This window comes from Amborella trichopoda, chromosome 13 (genome assembly GCF_054954075.1).
Source record: "Amborella trichopoda isolate Santa Cruz 75 chromosome 13, AtrichopodaSantaCruz75HAP2 v2.0, whole genome shotgun sequence".
NCBI classification, from domain to species: Eukaryota; Viridiplantae; Streptophyta; class Magnoliopsida; order Amborellales; family Amborellaceae; genus Amborella; species Amborella trichopoda.
In genome coordinates, this window is record NC_142348.1 from 14,116,323 (window position 1) to 14,139,276 (window position 22,954).

Consider the following 22,954-nt stretch of genomic DNA (forward strand, 5'->3'; position numbering starts at 1 on the left):
CTCTCTCTTTCTCCGTACCATTGCAGGCCATGCGATTTTACTTTCTCTCTCTAAATCACTCCGTTGAAAACACAAAACACATTCTCTCTCTCTCAAAATAGGGCACACCTCTCAAACTTTATATACAAGTTATTCACTCTCTTTCTTTAGAAAGGACGGGCTGAAAAGTCACATGATTCTTTACAGCAACGATAGAGAGGTACCACTGAAGCGCATGCGATCCTATGCAACTACAATACCTCTTTCTTTGACTTGTGAAGCTCTAAATGCTTGGGTTTATTTCCTTAATGAATTCTTGGATTTATTTCTATTTTCCGAACAAACAACTCACTACAAGTCCTTTATAGAGTATGGTTAGCAAGTTGGGGTCTATCAATAAATCTACTCACTATAAAATCGGAAACAAATCGTTTTTATTTTAAAAAATCGGATAAAAAAATTAAGTAAAAAATAGTTTAGCAAAAATAATTTATATAAAAATATCGTTAATATATCGAATTAGGCTCAATCAGATAAATTTATATGATTAGAAATTTTAGATTCTAAAAAATAAAAATTATGTCAAAGTCATCAATTACTAATTCATCAATAAAAACTTTACTAGACTAATATAATTAATTTAGATGGCTCGTGACTCTCATCCAATCTTCCCATATTAAATACATAATTAATTAGTATATACCAAAAAAAGTACCATATAAATCTACTCATTGAATACTTTAAGAAACATCACACCTACTTATTACATACCAAAAATAAATATACCATATAAATTTATTCATTAGATACTTTAATATTAAATACATAATTAATTGGTATATACCAAATAAATGTATGATATAAATCTACCTATTGAATACTTTAAGAAACATCATACCTACTTATTATATACTAAAAACAAATATATTATATAAATTTATTTATTTAAATATTTTAACTATTCTATGGTGATAAATATACTATATAAATTTATTTGTTAAATAATTAAACATCACACTCACTTACTTAGCGGGTACAAAAAAATACACTATTTTTGTTTTTTCGTTACAATGTTTTATAAATTTCTTTAATTGAAAAAAGGCTCGAAAAAATTTGGGCTGCCCATTCGTCTGTTTACGGTTTAGAGAGGGAAAAGCAAGAAGGAAGAGAAGAAACTAGGGCTGGGCTTATAGCCATTAGGGTTTATCGAGAGAAAGGAGCGGGAGGCCATAACTGATTTTTAGAGAGAGAAAAAGAAGATGGGATGCTGATTTGGGATAGTTTAAAGAGGGTTTTTTTCTCTGATTTGCGATGTTGTTTGAGAGAAAGCCCTAACTATACTGATTCGTGAAGAGGCCCTAACGAGCGAGAAAAGGAAGAGGGTTTTTCATTTTCTTGGGGAAACAGCAAGCAGAGGTGAAGGACTAGGTTTGGGGAACTAATCCTATATGTACAATTGCTTGCACATGTAAGTTTACAGTTTACACTATATTGTTTATCTTTGTTATCACATAATCGAAAGCAAAATATTGATTAATTGGTCCTGTAGTTACTCTCTGCTTCTCATTCATCAGTAAAATACTATGTTTTGAGCTCTAATTATGTGTAGATTGGCTGATTTATCTTTAATGCAACTAGTTTTATGAATATTGTGTTGGGGAGTTGCAATTGTTTTCTTTTTTTCTTTAATTTTTGAGGCATTACTTCTTTTCTACCTTAAAAAAGATTTCTACTTAAAATGGAGTATATTTCCACATAAAAGGAAGTATTGTACATTGATCCTCATGGGCGAGGAGCTCTGTTTGCCTCATTTTGATGTTGTTTCATTTGAATACTTGTAACTGGTTTTCTTCATGGGCTGAAATCACTTGAAAATTATCTAAGGCTAATTTCCATTTTTGCAGTTGCACTCTAATTAAGGAGATCATTCTATACATAATGAACATTATTATGGGCAATTTCCAGCTTTCCCAGGTGAAATTACCATCACAAAATTTTTCAGCCTACTAATTTTCACCTGCATCCCAAAATCTACAACCCAAAATCTAGGAACTTTAGCAGCATTGGTTTTTCGCAAGGATACTTGGTGATTCCTAGAGAGAGTTGTGAAAGTTATCAAACGCTACCTTACCGTGAAAGTTAAAGTTATCAAATGCTACCTTAAAATGAGAGAGATTCCCACTTTTCCTACAACAGAAAGGAGGGAAAGAGCCCCTTCAAGGAAGCAACTTTTTATAACGCTCGTCCTTTGTCTATCTAACTTTTCTCACTCAAAACCCTGGCAACTCAACCAACCATTGCCACGGGCCCCAACGAGATTAACAAAACCTCCATTTTCACAGAGCTTATATTCACATAGCTTATTTATTTATTATTTATGTTTTATTTTTCTAGCTTATCACATAAATTTTGATGTGGGCTTTTTGTTTATTGAGAAGAACTATTTGGGGCTTGAAAATTTGATTGATTTGATTCTGTGTCTATTATGTAAATTTTTTGGGCTTTGGGTGTTTGATTAATTGATAATTTTTGCTACTGTTGTTGATGTTGTTCTTGTGGTATGTCATAGAATTAATTTTCATTTGATTTTATGAGCTAATATAATCTCAGTATTCTTTTATTTATTTATTTATTTTTTATTGATGAAATCTTATTTAAGAGGTTGTAGTATGCAGTAGGATTTGATATCTATAACATTGGGTTCTATTTTATTGTTGTTTACTTATATAATTTATGGGGTTCTCTGTTATTTGGTTTTTGTACTGATTGGGTTGAAATTTATGGAGGAATATCCTTTGCAGAATGATATATTGTTGGGTTTTTTGGTTACTTTTGTCGAGGTCTGGGTTTTAATTTTGCTATGCTGTTGTTGAATTGGCATTATCTCTCACTGGGTAATAGAAAGCCATGAAATTGAAAATTTTAAATGTCTTTACTTCATTGTGTATGTGACAAGATCATTCTAAATTGAATTGAGATGTTTGTCATATAATTAAGTTTGGAAGTTGTAAGTTTGAACTATTTTACCTGTTTTGGTTTGTTTTAGTTTAGTTTCGACTTTAAATGTTGTGGCATGTTGATTTCTCAAGTTCTGGTTTTGAAATTTGCTCTTTATTAATACATATTATGTGGTGCACACAATGCTGTGTTATGCTTGTGTACCAAGCTTTTCATTTGATGCATTATGTGTGAACACATGAATGATATGCATGTTGATGTCTGAAGCATTCAATTTGTTGTTATACCCTCACATATACATATTGGTCTAATCAGGGTGAGGGACCTTGTTTAAAAAAAAATAACGGTGAGGACCTTAAACTTTCCCTTAACCTGTCCCAATACCGGGTAAATTGGATTTCGGAATTTGATGATGGATTGGATTGAAACAACAGAATTTTGGCTTGGATTTTGGAAAATTGTTATAGATTTGCAGAGAAATGGCTAACGTAGTGTTTGCGGAACACAATAAATGGATCATCTTTCTTTTTATGCACAATAAATGGATCATCTTTCTTTTTATGCACAATAAATGGATCATCTTTCTTTTTATGCGGAACACAATAAATGGATCATCTTTCTTTTTATTGCCATGGCTTTGATCTCTTTTCGAGTTTTAAATGGTGACCCAAGAGCGTACCTTGTAGGAACTATTTGTGGCATTGAAGTGGTAGAGGATGGTGCAATTCTAGCTATAAATTTTGTGCTTCGAATGGAGAACTTGAGCATCATGATTAAATTTTGATATCATTTTGTAGTTATCTTTATGGCATACTTGTGTGGTTGAAAATTGATTTTTTATTAAGGCAATTTCTTAAGTTATGAGGTTAAATTTCAATCTTAACCATACATCGTAAGTAATGCATTAGATATGTAATAGCAAGAAACTCTTATTAAAACATATGCATTATACGCATCAAATCAAGGAAATACATATTGAACAGTTAAAACAGGTTGTCTCGTGCTTTCCTAGCGTCAAACAAGCTTTTCCCAATACCAATGAACAAAAAGTCCGCCGCCCGTAGGCCTAGGCGAACCTTTTTAAAAAACGCTTAGGTGTGGTCAAGGCAAACAATATTAGGCTGAAAAAGCTAGGCGCCCAAGGCTCCCCACTTAGGTGGTGTAAAAGGCTGGGGCTTAGGCGTCGCCTTGAAAATATGATAATTAATTCGTAGTAATAAATTTATTAATTCGTAATTATTATTTTATTAGTAAATATTAATTATTAATTTATCAAAAATAGTTTTTACATGCAATAGTAATTATTAATTTATTAGTAAACCAAAAGTGGTATTAATTTGTAATTATTAGTTTAAATATTTTTTGCATGTAATAATAATTGTTAATTTATTGATAAACCAAAAAAATAGTATTTAATTTGTGATTCTTAATTTATTGAAAATGTTGTTTGAATGTAACAGTAATTATTAATTTATTGATGAGCCAAAAGATAATATTGATTCGTAATTATTAACTTCTTGAAAATGTTGATTGCATGTAACAATAATTATTAATTTATAAGTAAACCACAAGATAGTATTAATTTGTAATTATTAGTTTATTGAAAGTACTTTTTGCATGAAACAATAATTATTAATTTATTGGTAAACCAAAAAATATTATTAATTCATAATTATTAAGTTATCAAAAATGGTGTTTGCATGTGACTGCAATTACTAACTTATTGATAAACTTAAAGATAGTATTAATTCATAATTATTAATTTATCGAAAATGTAATTATTAATTTATCGAAAATGTTGTTTACATTTAACAATAATTATCAATTTATTGGTAAACCAAAACATAATATTAATTCAGAATTATAAGTTTATCGAAAATGTTTTTTGCATGTGATGATAATTACTAATTTATTAGTAAACTAAAAAAATAGTATTAATCGGTAATCATTATTATATAGTATATACCAAGGTTTTAAAAATCGGCAAGTCGCAACGGACTCGCCCCAGTCGACGCGGGAATTGGTCACCCCATGTCGATTCTTTTGTAAAACCGGGAATGCCCAATCCTAGAGGAGAAAACCTTGAATCGCCCTATCCTAGAGGAGAACCGGCGATTTTGAACAGTGAATCGTTCATATGATGTCATAAATCATGATTCCAAACGACTTGTGACGTCACAAGGTCGACGAGTCACTAACTGAGGATATTTTGGTAATTTCGTTTAAAAGGTAGGACTGTAGGTGTACCTCTTCTCTCAATCGCGCTAACGTTGATGCTATTGTACAGGTATTTATAGCGCTTAAACTTTCTTTGAATCTTTGATGTGGGATTTTTTGCCGAGTGATATAATGTTGAAAAATTATTCAATATAAACAATTATGGTAGAAAAGTGTTCAACAACGCGTGATGGGCTGCAGTGGTTATCAACTAGGTTTCTTCTTGGGACATCCCAAGCTCGAATCCGAGCTTTGGGGATGCTATTGTGGAATTTTATTTTTGTCTCGAAAAAAAAAGAAAAAAATATCATAAAATAAAGACAAATAAAAGAAGCTAGGTTTTTACTTTTGTCTTAAAAAAAAATAGAAAAAAGAAAATAATATCATGAAAAAAAAGACAAATAAAAAGAAGATAGGTTTTTACTTTTGTCTTCAAAAAAAAATAAAAATAAAAAGAAGAAAATAATATCATAAAAAAAAAGAAATAATAAAAAAGTAATACAACAAGAATTTCTTGCTAAAAAACAAAAAAGACAATACATCTTCTTTTTTTCTTGTAAAAAAAAAAAGTAATAAAACAAGTATTTCTTGTTAGAAAAAACGAAATAAAAGGTATTGGCAGGATCATTTTCTTATTTTCTTCTAAAAAAATAAAAAGTAATACAACAAGCAAAAAAAAAAGGTAACGTAACATCTTCTTTTCTTTCTTGTCAAAAAAAAAAAAAAAAAAGGTAATACAAGACATATCATATTTTCTCGTCAAAAAAAAAAGAAAAGGTAATACAACAAGTATTTCTTATCAATAAAAGGTATTTCGTAATACAATAACTATTTCTTAATACAAACTAGGAATAGCTGATCTAATTATAATTTTTATTTTTATAATATGGAAATCTTTAACATAAATTTAGGAATATTAATTTTAAGATAGGATTCATACAAGGTTGAAATATCTCTCCGTCTCTAACAATCTCTTCCACTAAATTTATTCTAGAAATCTAAAAAATTATATTTTTGAAAAATTGAAGTATTATTTCGAAAATTGATGCGCATTCTAATAATTTTTATATTGATATCCAAATATTTTATTATTTATTTATTTATTTGCATTATAAATCTTGTAATGTACTATTTTTTTTACAGTTGTTAATAATACATTTTAAATTAAATGATATTATAAGGTATTTTCAATTTGTTATTATTTATATAATATAATGTAAACCAACAATTTTCATTTCAATATATAATATTGCAGTTAGTTAGGTTGTAATAATTTTGGATTATAGTTAGTTAGGTTGTATTAAATTGTTTTTTTTTTAGCGGGGTTTTCAGCCAATTCGAGATTTTAGTGGCCAATTTTTTATCGATTTAATCCATTATTTATTGTAGTCTATGTATGATTATATACTTTATCCATGATAAGTCTATGTTTTTTGTTTTATGTGATGCAAATTTAATGGTTAACATAAGTTCATAAAGGGAAAGAACATCTCAATATTCACAAATTGATAAAAAGAAATGAAAGTTAATAATGTAGTACCTGTATTTTTTATTGGATTCTTAAAAAGCAACATTTATAATAAATTTTAATAATTTTTTTGGAGTTTTTTTAAGGCTTAATCGGATCGATTCGGCCGATTCCCGATCCGAATCGCCGATTCACCGATCCGGATGGGTTTTTGGGGTGCCCAATCCAGGCACCGATCCGTTTTTTAAACCACTGGTATATACAATAAAATAGGCGAAAGTAGCAACACTACTTTTTATCAAATAGGGTTCCCAGCTTTCTAGCTGCTAATTTTCACTTTCCTCAGCAGCAGGGGAGAATCCTAGAGAAAAAGAGTTATCAAACGCACTCTAATGGATGAGAGGGTGGATGGTTCCTTTTAAAGCCAAAATATATTAAAAGTTTTATGGGATTGGACTCTTTTTTCCTTTGCTACCCCATCTAATATTAATTCTAGGATTCTAAATTTTGGGGATGCGAACTCTTCAATCATGGATTAACCTCAATAAGAAAGTTTTCTAATTTGATCCTCTATGCACTTAAAAAAAATAATATCTCAAGAGTAAATAGAGATTGACTAATTCTTAGATGGTGAGATCAAGTGTTAGATAGATTAAATTTTAAAATTTCCCTTTTGATAATAATCATCTTTCGATTCTTAGATAGTTCCCAAAATTTTAGATTGGAAAAAGCCTCTTAGGTAGATCTTCAAACTGACGGACTAAATGCACACCATGCTTCTAAGATAGCATAAAACATGACTTCTTGTTAAATATGCATCATTTAAATACGTGGTACGGGTCTTCTCACTCTCTCTATATATATGGAAGCCCATGCTCCCCCTTGTCTCTCCTTTGTTGCTAACATATATTGTTTTTCTCTCTCTTTCTCTCTTCAAACACTAACCCCCATTTTTTTTGTCACAAGCTATTATTCTCTTTTACTCTCTAAGGCCCTAAATCCATTTTTGTTTCTCTCTGTTTCCCCTTTCATTTTCTTCTTGTTAGGTTTATCATTTTGGTGAATAGGTGGACTTGATATTTACTGATATTTATCAATAAATATGATATTTACTGATATTTATCAATAACTATAGTCCTTATGGAATTTTTATCAGAAAAAATTGATATTTTCACTATATTTTTTGGCTGTATCGGACATTACTGTGATGATAATGTTATAGAACAGGTTTTGTTGCTTTTTGATACAGTAGTCTAGTTTTCGCTGCATTCTACTAATTAATACTTATAGGGAAAGAAATGAATTTTCTGATATTCAGAAGGAGTATGAGAAATTGATTAATACTGGTATTTCTTAGAACACGATCAATCTAATATTTAGTAAAGCATAATTTTAATCAATTTACTAATATTTATTATGAATATGGAAATCTATTGACATTTACTCTTATTTATTAGCAATAATGCTATTCATTAATAAGCATCAGTAAAAATGATATTTTTAGTAATACAACAACACAGTAAAGCAATAAAATATTCTCTTGCAAAATTGATATTGGTTTGGAATTATATTATTTACTAATGTATGAGTAAATCAGTAAAGTTGATACTTAGTAATATTGTTATTCACTGGTCTTTTAATAGTAAATTCAATGATATTATCAGTAAATTCTAGAAGTAGCTCACATTATCAAATAAATTTATTATTATTTTATTTACTAATGTATGAGTAAATCAGTAAACTTGATACTTAGTAATATTGTTATTCACTGGTCTTTTAATAGTAAATTTGAAGCTATTTGTTAGTAACGTTACTCATAATTCGCTTAATATGAGATTTATGGATACGTAATTTATACAGTGGGAGGTGCTGATCAGTTCCCTTTGACCATCGTGTGTTTATGTAATACATATTTAGTTAATGCATAAAATTGGGTTGTGTTTGTTTGAATGTTTGAATGTTGCTTTTTGTTTTGGTTGTACTTCTTTTGAGATAATTTGTTTTTGATACAAGGAAGTCACAGTTATTATAAAAGTTGGACCTGATATCAGGTTGTTGAGGATGTGTCGTTGATTAGACACGAAGTCCAAAATAAAATTTCTCAAGTATTGTGATACACTTTAATGTATTGAGTTTTACATCCAATGAATAAAAATGATTGCGACCTCCTTGTACCTAAAGTCAGTATTCTTAATATGCAACCTCTTTACCTTATTATTAAACTTCGCTTTAGTTTACTCTTCTATTATTTTTGGTACTTATTATCTTTTCCTTTATTTGTTTACTTGCAGTTGGACCATAGTGTGGTTGGCAGCATAATAATTGATAAAAGACAAGTATGATGGATGGATGGTGTTGGAGAGATGTGTGGCCATTCAAGACATGAAAGGATCCAGAGGTAGGTTTCCCTCAGTCTCCAATGTTGTCCATCCATCAAGTCAATGGTGTTAGGCTGGTATCTACTAAGGGTGGCAATGGTTCGGGTGGCTTGGTCCAGCCCAGCCCAGCCCCACACATACTTTTTTCATATTTATTTATTATTATTATTTTTTTTACTTTGTTAGCCTTTAATTTTACTCTATGTGGCTCGGCCTGGATAGGGCCAAGGCCGGCCTTCGTGGAAATAAGGCCGAGTTGGGGCCGGGGTTGACCCGGCCTGGTGCCAGCCCTTGTCCCTACCGTGTTAGGTACATTTGGATCTACTTTTTCATTCCTCTAAGACTAATATATGTTTTTTATATTATAAAATGGAACCTTAATATAAGGCTGTAGTATTTATAGGTCATATTATATTTACTTGTATTAATTATATACTTGATTTGTAGGGTTTACACTACGGCATTGGCGGTATTGGAAAATAGGTATGTTGTAAATACTCTCAATCAATGCAAATTTGACAATATTTTTGTTAACATGAAAATAGTATCTCATCACTCAACTGTATAATATTATATTATAAAGATGTGTAAAATATAAACTTAATTCGGAAATATATATATAGAATTCTAGAAAAATTGATAGGAAGATATATGGATATGGAAAATCCAGTAGAGATTGATCGATTAAAGAGATATATGAGAGTGACTCGTTTATGAAAAGATTTTAGTGATGCCATATAGTTTTACTAAGAGGGAGCAACTCTCAAATACCAAGAATAGACGTAGGGTCTCATATATGCTTTGAGAGGAAAGTCTTGGCATTGACAAATTTTTTAATAGTCTAAAGTAGATAAGTACATGTCTTTACTTTAAAATTCATTGGCACCTAATCTGATACAGATATTCTTTAGTATATAAAATTCTATTTCAAAAATAGAATAACGAAATCTTAAAAGAGAATAATGATTCACAAGAGTTAGGGAAGGGAGTTCTTCACCTCTGTCTTTAAGGTGACTATTTCTCAAGTTATACTCTCCCTAATATACTGTCTGTCTTATGTGCATTTTTTCTTGTGTTTTGTGCTTAGGATTGCAAGTTTTTTTGGGATGCTAATATGAAATACTTTTTGGGATTTATTTTAGTGACTAGGCTACGGTTATTAATTCGAACTTAATTTGATATTAATTTGTTAAATTTGTATCATTTTGATATTAATTTAAATCAGTTTGATATCAATTTGTATCGATTTGATATGAATTTGTATCATTTTGCATCCAGTGTTTCTAAAAAAACTAGGTGGCGCCTAGGCAGCCGGGGGGTTCCAGGCCACCCAGCACCTAGGCAGCTGCTCAGAACCTGGGCAACCCAGTAGAAAGAAAAATGTCTAGTATATCACATATTCATATCCAATTATCCATAGTCCACACTCCACACATAGTTAAAACTTAAAATTTACAAACCAATGTTTTCAAACCAAATCAGTGACCACAAATCCGCAATACACAACCAAGATGAGGAAAATAAAGATGAAAGAAATATAGTATATAGAGTTGAAGGGGGTCCTTATTTTTTGTGCCATATTTTTTATATAAGGGGGTCTTTTGTATCTCTCTTGGCAAACTTGTCCCCTTCAAGTATCGATTATACTTGATATAAACTAGATCATTGAGCCTCTTTGATTCATGCATATTCCTTTTTTTTGGATGAATTCAATAAAATCAAATGAATTTGATTAATATAAATAATTAAAAATGCATAATAGTAATACATGCAATAGACTTCCAAAGTACTAAATTACTTGTACTGTAATACAAATTACCATCTCAAAAGTACTCAAATTCTGCTCACAGCCAGACGAGATAGTGGTTAGGCTTAAGATCCCAATGACCAACTTTTGTAAATTTGGAGCACTAAACGCTTGTTGGCTCCACCAAGTGGCTGCAGTTACAAATTTATAAATGTTAATGATACATGAAATATCAAGAGTTAAGACAAACTACATATGTCATGAAATGAAATTTGAACTTGAGGAACTTAAGAATATTGTTACCTGAGGGTGATAGTGTGGCTATAAATGGAATTCGTAACTAACTTTGCCTTCTTCACTTCACCTGAAATTTCGCTCAAACCCCCAAGAGCCTCAAGCATGAAGTCTATATAATGAGGTCTATATAATGTGCTGCGCATGGTGTCCAAAAGATTCTAGAGTACGCTATGCCCAACAGATTAGCAGCAACAACATTAGGAGCAGCATTGTTTCTGACAACCTGTATAGCATGTTGTTCCCCAACCTCCTTGATTCCTTTCTCCATAATTTGGAATATGTAATGGGCATCATGGCTATAATCAAAGGCATCAATTGACCTAAAAACAGTCCCCAAAGGACAATTCACAAGCAAATTCACTTGGCTTCTTCTCTTCCTATCACTCCAAGTATCGGTCATAAGAGAGACTCCATACCGATCCCATACATCCTTCTGAACATCAACAATAATCTCCTTCGTGATACTCACTTCTTTTTTAAAAAAAGACTCTGAAAGCCCATATGGGTTGGGGGTTTCATTCGATGCCCAAATTGGCCAATTGCATCTACCAAGGTGTAGAAGCTGCTTAGGCGAGCAGTATTGAAAGGAATCATTGCCTCATAAAACCATCTAGCAATATATTGCGCAACTCTATCTTTCTCATCCTTCTTGAGTCTATTTTCAATCGTGGTTTACTTCTTTGTTTTCTCTCCTACAAAAAAAAAATCCATAAGCCCTCTAACCCTAGGCCTCTTAAGCCCCTCATTCCCAGAAGCAACTACAACTCCCTTAAGCTGGGATTGTTGTATGTCTTGACACCCCTCCCCATCCTCATCACTATCATCATCATAGTAATTAACCCTAACTCCAGACCTCATCTCTGATATGGATGTCTGTCTCTATCTTTTTTCATATTTACATGACTCATAAACTTTTTATTTCCTCTTTAATAGCATTACGAGTTCTTTTACATGGGGCAACATTCCCCTGATACTAGCATTTTATTCGCAAAAACCCAAAAAAAAGCCCTTTCTCTCTATGGCACTCTCTGAGAACAGCCTCTCTTTCCTTACACACACACTCTCTCTCTCTCTGTCTCTAATTACAAAACCTTAGCAACATGACTAATCTGGGGCATTCTCTTGCTAGAGTTCTCTCTCTCTAAAGCAAAAACCCAAGCATGCTCTCTCCATTGAGTTTCTCAAAGAAAATCCAAAATCTCTTTTTCTTGAGTCCAGAATATCAACCAAACCAAACCCATAAAACATCTAGACCAATCAAACCTTCATGGCCCCAAAAATTCGGGGAGCATAAAGAAGCAAGAGAGAAACATAAGTGGTAGTGAGAGAAAGAAAACAGTGTGTGATAGTTTTCTTGGTAAGAAGCTTGTTCTTAGCTTCGGGCTTTCATCCCTTTATCCCTCATAAATTTGGTTCATTTCGTGTTATCCAACGAACACAAGATGTGTTTCCTTGAAAACTTGGAAAAGCATGGGAAGAGAGAGAGAGCAAAATGGATGGTAAGAGAAAGAGCAAATAAAAATAGTAGCAATGGGTAGAGAGGAAAAATATTATAAAAAGATGGCAGCTTGGAAGTGAGACCGGTTAGGATGGAGTAACCGTGAGATGGAACTTTTCCCCGACGAGGTATTTAGTTACATTATATATAGTTTATTTCTAGTCATCCGTGCAAATGCAACAGCCCTAAAGCAGGAGACATAAATTTGCTATAACAAGAAGATTTTCCCTTTAAAAAAATGGAGATTATTTTGGGATAAGAATCTTTTGTTTTTCACCTTGTACGGAAACATGGGATGAGCAAATAGGGAGCTTACTAATTGAAAGTATGGGAAGATCAAATAGGAAGCTTATAGATTGAAAGAGATGCCGGAAGAATTAATTGAAAATTTTTTATTTCCTAAATAGATTCATATCCAGTCCCATATGTTTACATTACATTGCATTTTTTGCTCTTTTCTCCATCTATTACTCTCTCTATAACCTCATGCATTCTATAAATATTGCTCCTTTATTTATTTCTTACTTTTTGTTATTTATTTTGTATGTAACAACTAGAGAATGCAAAATTTAAGAAACATAAGCAGAAACCTGTTTATGATTTCAAGTTGCTATCCGATCTCCTAAGTTTTATTCGGAACACATTTGTCCATTTTAGTGATCTACGACCCAAAATCAAGGTAATGGGTACATTTAGTTCTAGATAATTTATTATCCTATTAATATTTAGCCCATTTGTATATTTAAGGAAATGAAAACTACCTAGTTTCTCATATGTTATATTTAATGTACCTTGCAGTAATTCTTTTCCAATTGTTGCATTGAAATTTCCAAACCATTTGAAGATATATTTCTAGAAAAATGCATAGATTTGCCCATCAGCAAAGATACCATACAGAGGACCAGTTTTAAGATATTTTTTGGCAAGGTCATGACTTAGGTATGTATGGTACGTGGCAGTTCGGGATGGTAGGTTGCAACTCTTTTAGTTATGGGCTCTTTTAGTTATTGGCCATGGTAAGGCTACGTCACTTCTGTTCGTAGTTGTAGGCTGGTTGGTTTGATATTTTGTTCACTTTCATGTACTTGAAGGCTTCACCCTCCATTTTCTTTTTTAATTTTGTTTATCTACTTCATGACCACCAGGCTTATAGGTTGCATTATCTAAGAACAGTGTTCTTTCATATAGAGTGGCTTGATTCTATTTGGTTTATGTACCACTTTCTTTTGATAGTTCTCTTGTGATTATGTTATAACTGATTCGCGCGGTTTTTATAGCTAGTTAGGTCCATAGTTGTGTAAGCCCAAATGAATGCCTAAGCTGATTGCCCTGCCTTTGATCCATGTGAGTGTATTGGGGTGGCGAACATGTGGGTTTCCTTGCTCTGATCATGAAAGTACATAAAATCTATGGCGTGCACATGCATCTACACGAACATATGCCTGCATGCTGAATTATATGCCATGAGCTCATGAACAAACACAAACATAATGGCATGCACATGCATCAACATGAACACGTGCATGCATTAGAGTTATGAGCTTAGGATTGTGAGTTTTTTTGGGATGCTAATACTGAAACGTTTTTTAGGATTTGTTTTAATGTTGAAGCTATGTGTATTTATTCAAACTCAATTTGTATAAATTTGATGTCAATTTGTATAAATTTGATATAACTTTGTTTTAATTTGTATCAATTTAATATTAATTTGTATCAGTTGTTTCGATTTGTATTGATTTTTACCTTTTCTGGGGTTAAAGCTATAACCTCTTCTAATTTATGGTTAGATTTTCACTTGTATAAAAAACTTCTCTCTCTCTCTCTCTCTCTCTCTCTCTCTCTCTCTCTCTAGCATTTGCTGAAGTGAGCTCATGGTATTGAAATTGCTATTCATGAATTGGTGCTTCTTTAGTTTGGTTTATGTGGGCACATCTTTTTTCTCTCTTCTTTTTGGGACATTGGACTTTCTTCCTAAAGTGTATCGCAAAGGATAGTTTAGCTAGAGCTATTTTCTGTTTTTCTTTCTAGTTTTTTAAATAAAAATTTCGGTTAATTATCATTTTCCTTATGCCGGTACTTGAAAATGTATATATCTATAGCCATTTCGACCAAAATGTTCTACCAAAATGTTCTTTGTTTTGCTCATCTCCTTTCTTGATAGACTGAGCATGATGTCTGTTAATGTCTTATTTCTTACTTATTCTCCTATTTTTTCTCTTTACAATTGAATGCACTTGGTGCAAAAATTTTAGGCACTATAACAATCAAGGAGGAGTTCTTTGTTCTTTTCTTTGATTGCAATCATCTACCTTGCGTTTTTTATGGAAATTTTGTAGTAGTTTGGAGAATATGTTTTCTTCTTTTTTGAGAGTGAGTTCATTCATTCAGTTTGAGTTTTTAAGGTGCGCACCTCGTATAAATCTTTTTTTTTGTGTTCGCGTGCTTGCGTGTGTTGCTTTTCTCCAATAGAGCTAGCCAGCCTTTCCTTTTTGTTTGATTGCTGTTTTGTTTTACATGTTTTTTAACAATTATTTACTTATCACAGTTGGAGATATTAATAGCTTAGGGATTATATTCAAAGATATCATTGATTTAAGACATGACGAAGAGCACGTTGATGGCTATTTAGAACTCAAAAAGCTCACAAATATCATGAGTAAACATGTTGATGGCTATTTAGAACTCAAAGCTCACAAATATCATGAGTAAACATAATCTCCCCAAGCAAGTATAATATTTCCACATTTTCATGTTAGGATGATTCGTGTATTTCTAAATTGCTATCTCTATACCTCGCGATAAATTAATGCTGATTAGAAATATGCTTTGTACATGTTTGTTTTTCAGCGCATATCAAATCTTGCAACATTCTTTCTTTTGGGCTGATTAGAAGCGATTGCACTTGTAGAGCTCTACGGTCGACTTGATGGATCTGGTAAGATGCCTTTGGATCATAATCTCAGAAAAAGATGCCTTTAGATCAGAATCCTAGAAAAGTACGAGACAAAATATGAAAAACATAAGCTGAAACCTGATTATGATTTCAAGTTGTCATCCGATCTCCTAAGTTTTAAAGGTAATGGATACATTTAGTTCTAGATAATTTATTAGGCTATTAGTATTTAAGCTCATTTGTATATATAAGGAATTGAAAATTACCTAATTTCTCATACGTTATATTTAATGTACCTTGCAGAAATTATTTTCCAATTGTTGTGCTGAAATTTACAAACCATTTGAAGATATATTTCTTGAGCTCCTTATGTAAATACATAGATTTGCCCATCAACAAACTAGAGCTCCTTATGGAAATGCATAGATTTGCCCATCAACAAAGATGCCCTGAGAAAGATCAGTTTAAGATATTTTTGGGAAGGCCATGACTCAGGTATGTATGGACATGGCAGTTTGGGGTTAACTCTTTTAGTTATAGTTATGAGCCATGGGAAGGCCACTCACCTCTTTTTGTAGTTGTAGGCTGGTTGGTTTGACATTTGTTTGCGGTTTGACATTTCGTTTATTTTCATGTACTTGAAGGCTTCACCCTCCATTTTTTTTTCTTGTGTGTTTTTTAATTTTGTTTACTTTCATGTACTTGAAGGCTTCACCCTTCATTTTCTTTTCTACTCTTTTTTTTTTAATTTTTTTTTTCTACTTCATGACCACTAGGCTTATAGGTTGCATTATCTAAGTACAGTGCTCTTTCATTTAGATTGGTTTGATTCTGTTTTGTTTATGCACCACTTTCTTTTGATAGTTCTCTTTTGATTATGTTATAAATGGTTTATGTAGCTAGTTGTGTCCATAGTTGTATAAGCCGAAGTGAATGCCTAAGTTGATTGCCCTGCCTTTGATCCATGTGAGTGTTCAGGATGTTTTCATTGGGGGTGGCGAACATTGGGGTTTCCTTGCTCTGAGCATGGATGTACATAAAAACTATGGCATGCACATGCTTCTACACGAACATATGTCTGCATGTTGGATTATATGCCATGAGCTCATGAACAAACACAAACGCAATGGCATGCACATGCATCAACATGAACACATGCATGCATTCGAGTTATGAGCTTATGTGAGCTCATGGACATAAGCAAGCACAATAGCATGCATGTAGAGTTTGTTCCATACGAGCGCATGACGTTACAGAAACACAACGGCGTGCACATATATCTTGATGAACACATGCATGTCTTTATTATGAGAACATGAGCCTAATGCATTACAAGCACTTGGTTGTTGACAGGCATACGCTTCAATGTAGAATGTAATATGTCTGTATGCTAGTATGTGTTCGTATATTTAAATGCATACATACATAAGCATCACGCATATATTTGCACAACCAAGAACTTGAATCTATCTCACTAGTAAGTTCACTCAAACTTGCATGCATCACTGAAGCCTTGGGTGGATGCATTCATGACTATGATGACTCATCTATTTTACATGTTCATGTGCATAATATGTTCTAAATGCCTACATTGACATTCATACATACTGGTTATGGAATTTCAGGTTGTGAATTCCAGGTTGTGAAGGATGTGGTTCTAACAATAACCCAAGCAATAGAGCCTGTGGAGAAAAGGAGTCAGCAAAATACAAGAGACCTTCCATCACATCTTGGTAGGTTCAGGTGATGAAGTACAGGTCGATGAACATGTGTTGGAGAATGTGATGCAAGACAGGTTCAATGTTCTAAGTTCCAAAAAACTGGTAAGAGCTGAATCTAGTAAGAAATCTGGTCGTGGTCTTGATTTAGAGAAGTCATAACAGCTGAAATAAGTGGTGCTCATCTATTTTGTAATGCAAAAAATATGATCTCAACCATGCCTTGCTTGAAGCGAGCTTGGTCTCTCTCTGTTGTCTCTACTTAGTGGTCTCTCTCTCCATCTCAATATCAACAGCTTCATAGTCGCGATCCTTGAGTAAAAGTGTCTTTTATCTTTCTTTCTTTTTTATGTTTTTTTGGAAAGAAAACCTCGAGTAAATGGCTCTTTCTCAAAGCTAGATTTGAGCAACAATAGAAAGGACTTTTAATAAAATCCTGAGTAAAGAACTCTTTTGAACCAAGCTACATTTGTGAAAAACAGATTTACAAGGCCCTTCCTCGCACTTATTTTCACACTTATTTTATGGATGTCTAGTTTTGTATACCTTGATTTAGATTCAATAAGTTTAGTGTTTTGCTTGATGATCATTTCACTCTTAATATGTTTGAGGTGTAGATATTTAATATTGATTGGACTTCTTCCTTTCACAATAATATGTTTAAGGATACGATGTATCTAAAGTGTAGGGAATTCCAGGGTGCATCCAAACAACAAGAATCTATTTTTCATGGATATTTTTCAGAGCAAACCATTTTTTTTCATGCCTCGTCTCTCCCAAGATCTGAAAGGCCGGTTAAGAGTGGTATTGTTGTCGTAGGGTGGTTGATTTAGTAACTCCTAGTATGTGGTTTTAAGAGAGAGAGAGAGAGAGAGAGAGAGAGAGACGTCTATTGAAGGAGACTCAATGGAGCAGAACTTGGAAGTTTACCTTGTAACCACATGCAAGGAGCAAAATATGAGAGAGAGAGAGAGAGAGAGAGAGAGAGGGCTGATGGCAGGAGCTAAGCGAGGTTTTCTGTTGATCAAGAGAGAGAGATGATGGAAGGATAATATACCTTGTGTTATTTGCCCTAAACTCTCCATTTTTAAGACAATCCTACATCCTCTCCAAAGATGGGAATCTTTTTTGTTGTCACTCGGACATACTACACAGTAGTGTTACAATATAAACTCATTTTAAGTTAACAAATTACAATAGTCAGAATGAGGGGTGCGAATTATGTCAGGTCGACCAGATTGGATTCAAGTTTAGACCCAGATTTTGGACCCAAGGGGTTGGGATTGGGTCTACTCGACCTTTGACCCAACTCGGTTGGATTCATGTTCGAGTCCTAGTCCAGATCTGGCATAGATAATAACGGGTCAGGTCATCTCGACCTGACCTAACTCAATGTACGTTAATACAAATACGTGCTAATATTATTAAGGATGTAATATAAGATACTATATTTTTCATATATTTCGTTCTCTATAGACCTAGATCTGTGGGTTGAGTCGGGGATGCATTGGGTCCGAGTCCAATTCAACTATTAAATTACAACTAGACTAGGGGAAGAAAAGAAATGAGAGACATCTATTATATTACTAAATATACAAACCATTCATAGGTTGCACCAGTCACCCCAACAAACCTGAAGGCAACAATTGATGCAAATAAAGCAGGGCAGTGCAAAATTGTGCCATGATGATGATGCAATTATCAGAGATGCGAGCAATTGGGCTCTGCATCTTCTCCGCAACAGGTGCAGCATCGCACTAATGTTGAGTGCATGTTGAAAATCGACTTCAAAACATTCACTTCGTTGGATTTGATGGGAATGCTGTTTTCAGTTTCCTCGATGCTTCGGAAGCCGACAGTGAGGTTGTGCATGAATGTGATCTTGCAGCCTTTTGAGGTCAAATACTTTGAGAAATCGATCTTATTTCCCTGCATACGTATCGTGGGTTTAATACGTCAAATCAGTTGAATTATGGTTGAATGTTTTTTTTGTTAATATTTTGACTATTAAACTTAAAATGAGTACAAAATGTGTGAAAAAAGGGGAGCAGGATTCTCACATACGGGCTCTGGCCAAAAAATAGGCTACCCACAAAGGGGCGCCTTGTACAAAAATCATGGCTAGATAAAAAATACTTTACATGAACTGAGCCATTAATGATATCAATTCCAATTTGTGTTAGGAAACCGAGCCAAAAATAGTCCCTTAGGGGGGACTCAGATTGGCATGATACAAGGTTGTAGCTACCTTTGTTAGGGAATCAGCCTCATTATTTGCTTCTCATATAAAGCTTTTTTCTTGATGGCTATTTTGTTGTACACTTTTTTTACAGTTATTTACTTATCACGGTTGGAGATACTAATAGCTTAGGATTATATTCAAATATATCATTGATTTAAAAGATATTAATAGCTTAGGATAATATTCAAAGATATCATTGATTTAAAACATGACGAAGAGCACGTTAAAGGTTACATAGAACTCAAAAAGTTCACAAATATCATGATTAAACATGATCCCCCAGGCAAGTGTATTATTTCCACATTTTCATAAATTGTTTTCTATATACCTCTCAATAAATTTAATGCTGATTAGAAATATGCTTTGTACATGTTTGCTTTTCAGCGCATATCAAATCTTGTAACATCCCATCTTTTGGGATGATTGGAAGCGATTGCATTTTTTTGTAGAGCTCTACGGTTGAGTTGATGGATATGGTAAGATGGCTTTGGATAAGAATCCCATAAAAGTACTAAAAAATCACCATGTGGAGCACAATGGTAGAAAAGATATAAATGAGACTGTCATTTGAAACTGGAGATGCTCAAGGCTATGGAACAACTAGAAGCGGCAAAATATACAAAACATTAGAAGAAACCTGATTACGATTTTAAGTTGCCATCCGATCTCCTAAGTTTTATTCGGAACATATCTGTCCATTTTAATGATCTACAACTAGAAATCAAGGTAATGGATACATTTAGTTCTATAAAATTTATTATGTTAGTAGTATTTAGCCTATTTGTATATACAAGGAAATAAAAACTACCTAATTTCTCATACGTTATATTTAATGTACCTTGCAGAAATTCTTTTCTAATTGTTGCATTGAAATTTACAAACCATTTGAAGATATATTTCCAGAGCTCCTTATGGAAATGCATAGTTTTGCCCATCAACAAAGATACCATAAGGAGGATCAGTTTAAGACATTTTTTGGGAAAGCAATGACTTAGGTATGTATGGACATGGCAGTTTGGGACGGTAGGTTGCAACTCTTTTAGTCATGGGCCATGAGAAGTCTACCTCACCTCTTTTTGTAGTTGTAGGCTGGTTGGTTTGACATTTTGTTTATGGTTTGACATTTCGTTTATTTTCATGTACTTGAAGGCTACACCCTCTATTTTCTTTTTCTTATTTTTTTTTTAATTTTGTTTACTTTCATGTACTTGAAAGCTTCACCCTCCATTTTCTTTTCTTTTCTTTTTTTTAGATTTTGTTTTTCTACTTCATGACTACTAGGCTTATAGGTTGCATTATCTCTAAGTACAGTGCTCTTTCATATAGATTGGTTTAATTCTATTTGGTTTATGTACCACTTTCTTTTGATAGTTCTCTTGTGATTATGTTATAAATGGTTTATGTAGCCAGTTGGGTCCATAGTTGTATAAGCCCAAGTGAATGCCTAAGCTGATCGCCCTTCCTTTGAGATCCATGTGTGTGTTCAGGATGTTTTCATTGGGGGTGGTGAACATGTGGGTTTCCTTGCTCTGAGCATGGATGTACATAAAAACTATGGCATGCACATGCATCTACACGAACATATGCCCGGATTATATGCCATGAGCTCATGAACAAACACAAACACAATGGCATGCACATGCATCAACATGAGCACATGCATCAACATGAACACATGCATTCGAGTTATGAGCTTATGCATGTGGAAGTTGTTTTATACGAGCGCATGACCATACCCAAATACAACGGCATGCACATATATCTAGATGAACACATGCATGTGTCTTTTATTATGAGAACATGAGCCTACAATGTCCATGTGTCTTCATGAATGCATTACAAGCACTTGGTTGTTGACGGGCATACGCTTCAATGTAGAATGTAATATGTATGTGTGCTAGTATGTGTTCGTATATTTACATGCATACAAAACATCACGCATAAATTTGCACAGCTAAGAACATGAATCTATCTCACTAGTAAGTTCACACATACTTTCATGCATCACTGAAGCCTTAGGTGGATGCATTCATGACGATTCAGATTCAATTTTGTCAGACAAGCAATGGGAAGGTTAAATCCAATATTATACCCCTTTTTCTTCTCTCAAAATTTTATTTTTTAAGGAAATAAATATGAGGTTCACGTCAGCATCTCTCACCAAACTCCTTTCCTCTCTCATACTTTATCCAAAAAATCTCTCTCTCTCATACTTTATCCAACTCACTCGCTCTCTCCTCCCTCTCACGTAACTCCTACTTTATCTCATTTTTTTCTTTTATCTCATACTCTTTGTCATCATGCTTTATCAATAGAAGATAAAAGGGGGGCCGCCTCATTCTCTCTCTCTACCTAAACATTATATAAAGGGAGGCCACACCCCATTCTAAAAGCACTCTCTTCTATTTCTAGTATTGGGCTTTGAAAAGAAATTAAAAATGAAAAAATTTTTAGGTGATTTTTTTTAGGATTGATCCTGAAGAGTTTTGGATAAGCATAATGGTTCCATTGAGGAAGCTTCAATTGAAGAGGTTGGTCGAAATTAGCTTTCCCAGTTAAGATTGAACGAAGACCGTCAATCACGCGTCATAGGATGGTGGTGACTCCGTGTGGGGTATAATAAGCCCAGTTGAGGTAATCTCCGGCATTCTCTTTTGATTCTTGAATATTTAATTCTATAGTCTTTATATTCTCAAGCACAAGATTTGTGATTATTTTCTTGGTTAAAGAAAATTGGTTCAATGGCATCAAAGTTATTGAGATCCTGGATTGGTAAATTTTTATTTTATTTGACGCAAGAGTTATTGTAATAAGACTACTTGCAAGTGATCTTTGTTAAAGAAAAGAAAAGAAAAGGAAAGGGGTGAAAAATAAATAAAAAAATCTTCGATAAAGATCATATTGGTCGAACTTCTAATGGTATCAGAGCGATGTTCATATTTGATACCATTAAATGTATTTTCTCTTTATTGAGTCAAGAGCAAGCTTGGGAATGAGATATGAGAAAGCTAGTACTCTTTGTGATCACGTAATACACCCCGGTTAAGAATTATTGAAATATTCAAAACACCGAAAAAGGCACAATGCAGAAAGGGTATTCTGTGCTATTTTGGAGTAGTTATATAAAAGATATTATGTATTTTTCTATTACATACTTTAATGACTTTGTGTGTCTTTGAGAGTAGGATCTACCAACAAAATTTCAGTGGGAGATTCTAAAGGAATTGAGAGTTATGGACTCATAAATGAAGGGTGCTAATTTTGACTCTGCAAAATTCAAGAACTGTCCATTGAGTTCCGTGATTTTTCCCTCTAATGATCTGATTTTATTTTTTGTTAAAATTTTACTGTGACTCATAAAATTGAGTATACTTTCAAACAAAAAAGGTTTCATCAAAAATTCCTTGTGGTTTGAAAGATATAATCGATTTATTGAAGGGTACGCAAGTGCTGTTTTCTGCAATGAAAATTATTTTCATGACTTGGAAGTCAAGATTTTATTTCTATTCTTAACAAAATATTTTATGGTTCACACTAAGTTTTTAGACTTCCTTTGAGT

General features: G+C 33.1%; 2 long non-coding RNA genes across 8 annotated transcripts; both read left to right on the top strand.

The window, feature by feature from the left end:
- Window positions 1-1,083: 1,083 nt before the first annotated feature.
- LOC105420179 (uncharacterized) lies at window positions 1,084-17,615 on the top strand. Of its 7 annotated transcripts, XR_016047027.1 has the most exons (7): window positions 1,084-1,447; window positions 8,914-9,020; window positions 9,448-9,483; window positions 13,341-13,481; window positions 15,390-15,477; window positions 15,739-15,930; window positions 17,061-17,615. It is a non-coding gene; the product is annotated as an uncharacterized LOC105420179 (long non-coding RNA). The 7 variants fall into 7 exon arrangements; XR_016047030.1 differs by lacking the exon at window positions 15,739-15,930; XR_002279959.2 differs by lacking the exon at window positions 13,341-13,481 and having other exon boundaries at window positions 15,390-15,618.
- A 2,164-nt stretch (window positions 17,616-19,779) lies between these two features.
- Window positions 19,780-22,153, top strand: LOC148779043 (uncharacterized). Its single transcript, XR_016047032.1, has 2 exons — window positions 19,780-20,121; window positions 20,241-22,153. It is a non-coding gene; the product is annotated as an uncharacterized LOC148779043 (long non-coding RNA).
- The last annotated feature ends 801 nt before the right edge of the window (window positions 22,154-22,954 follow it).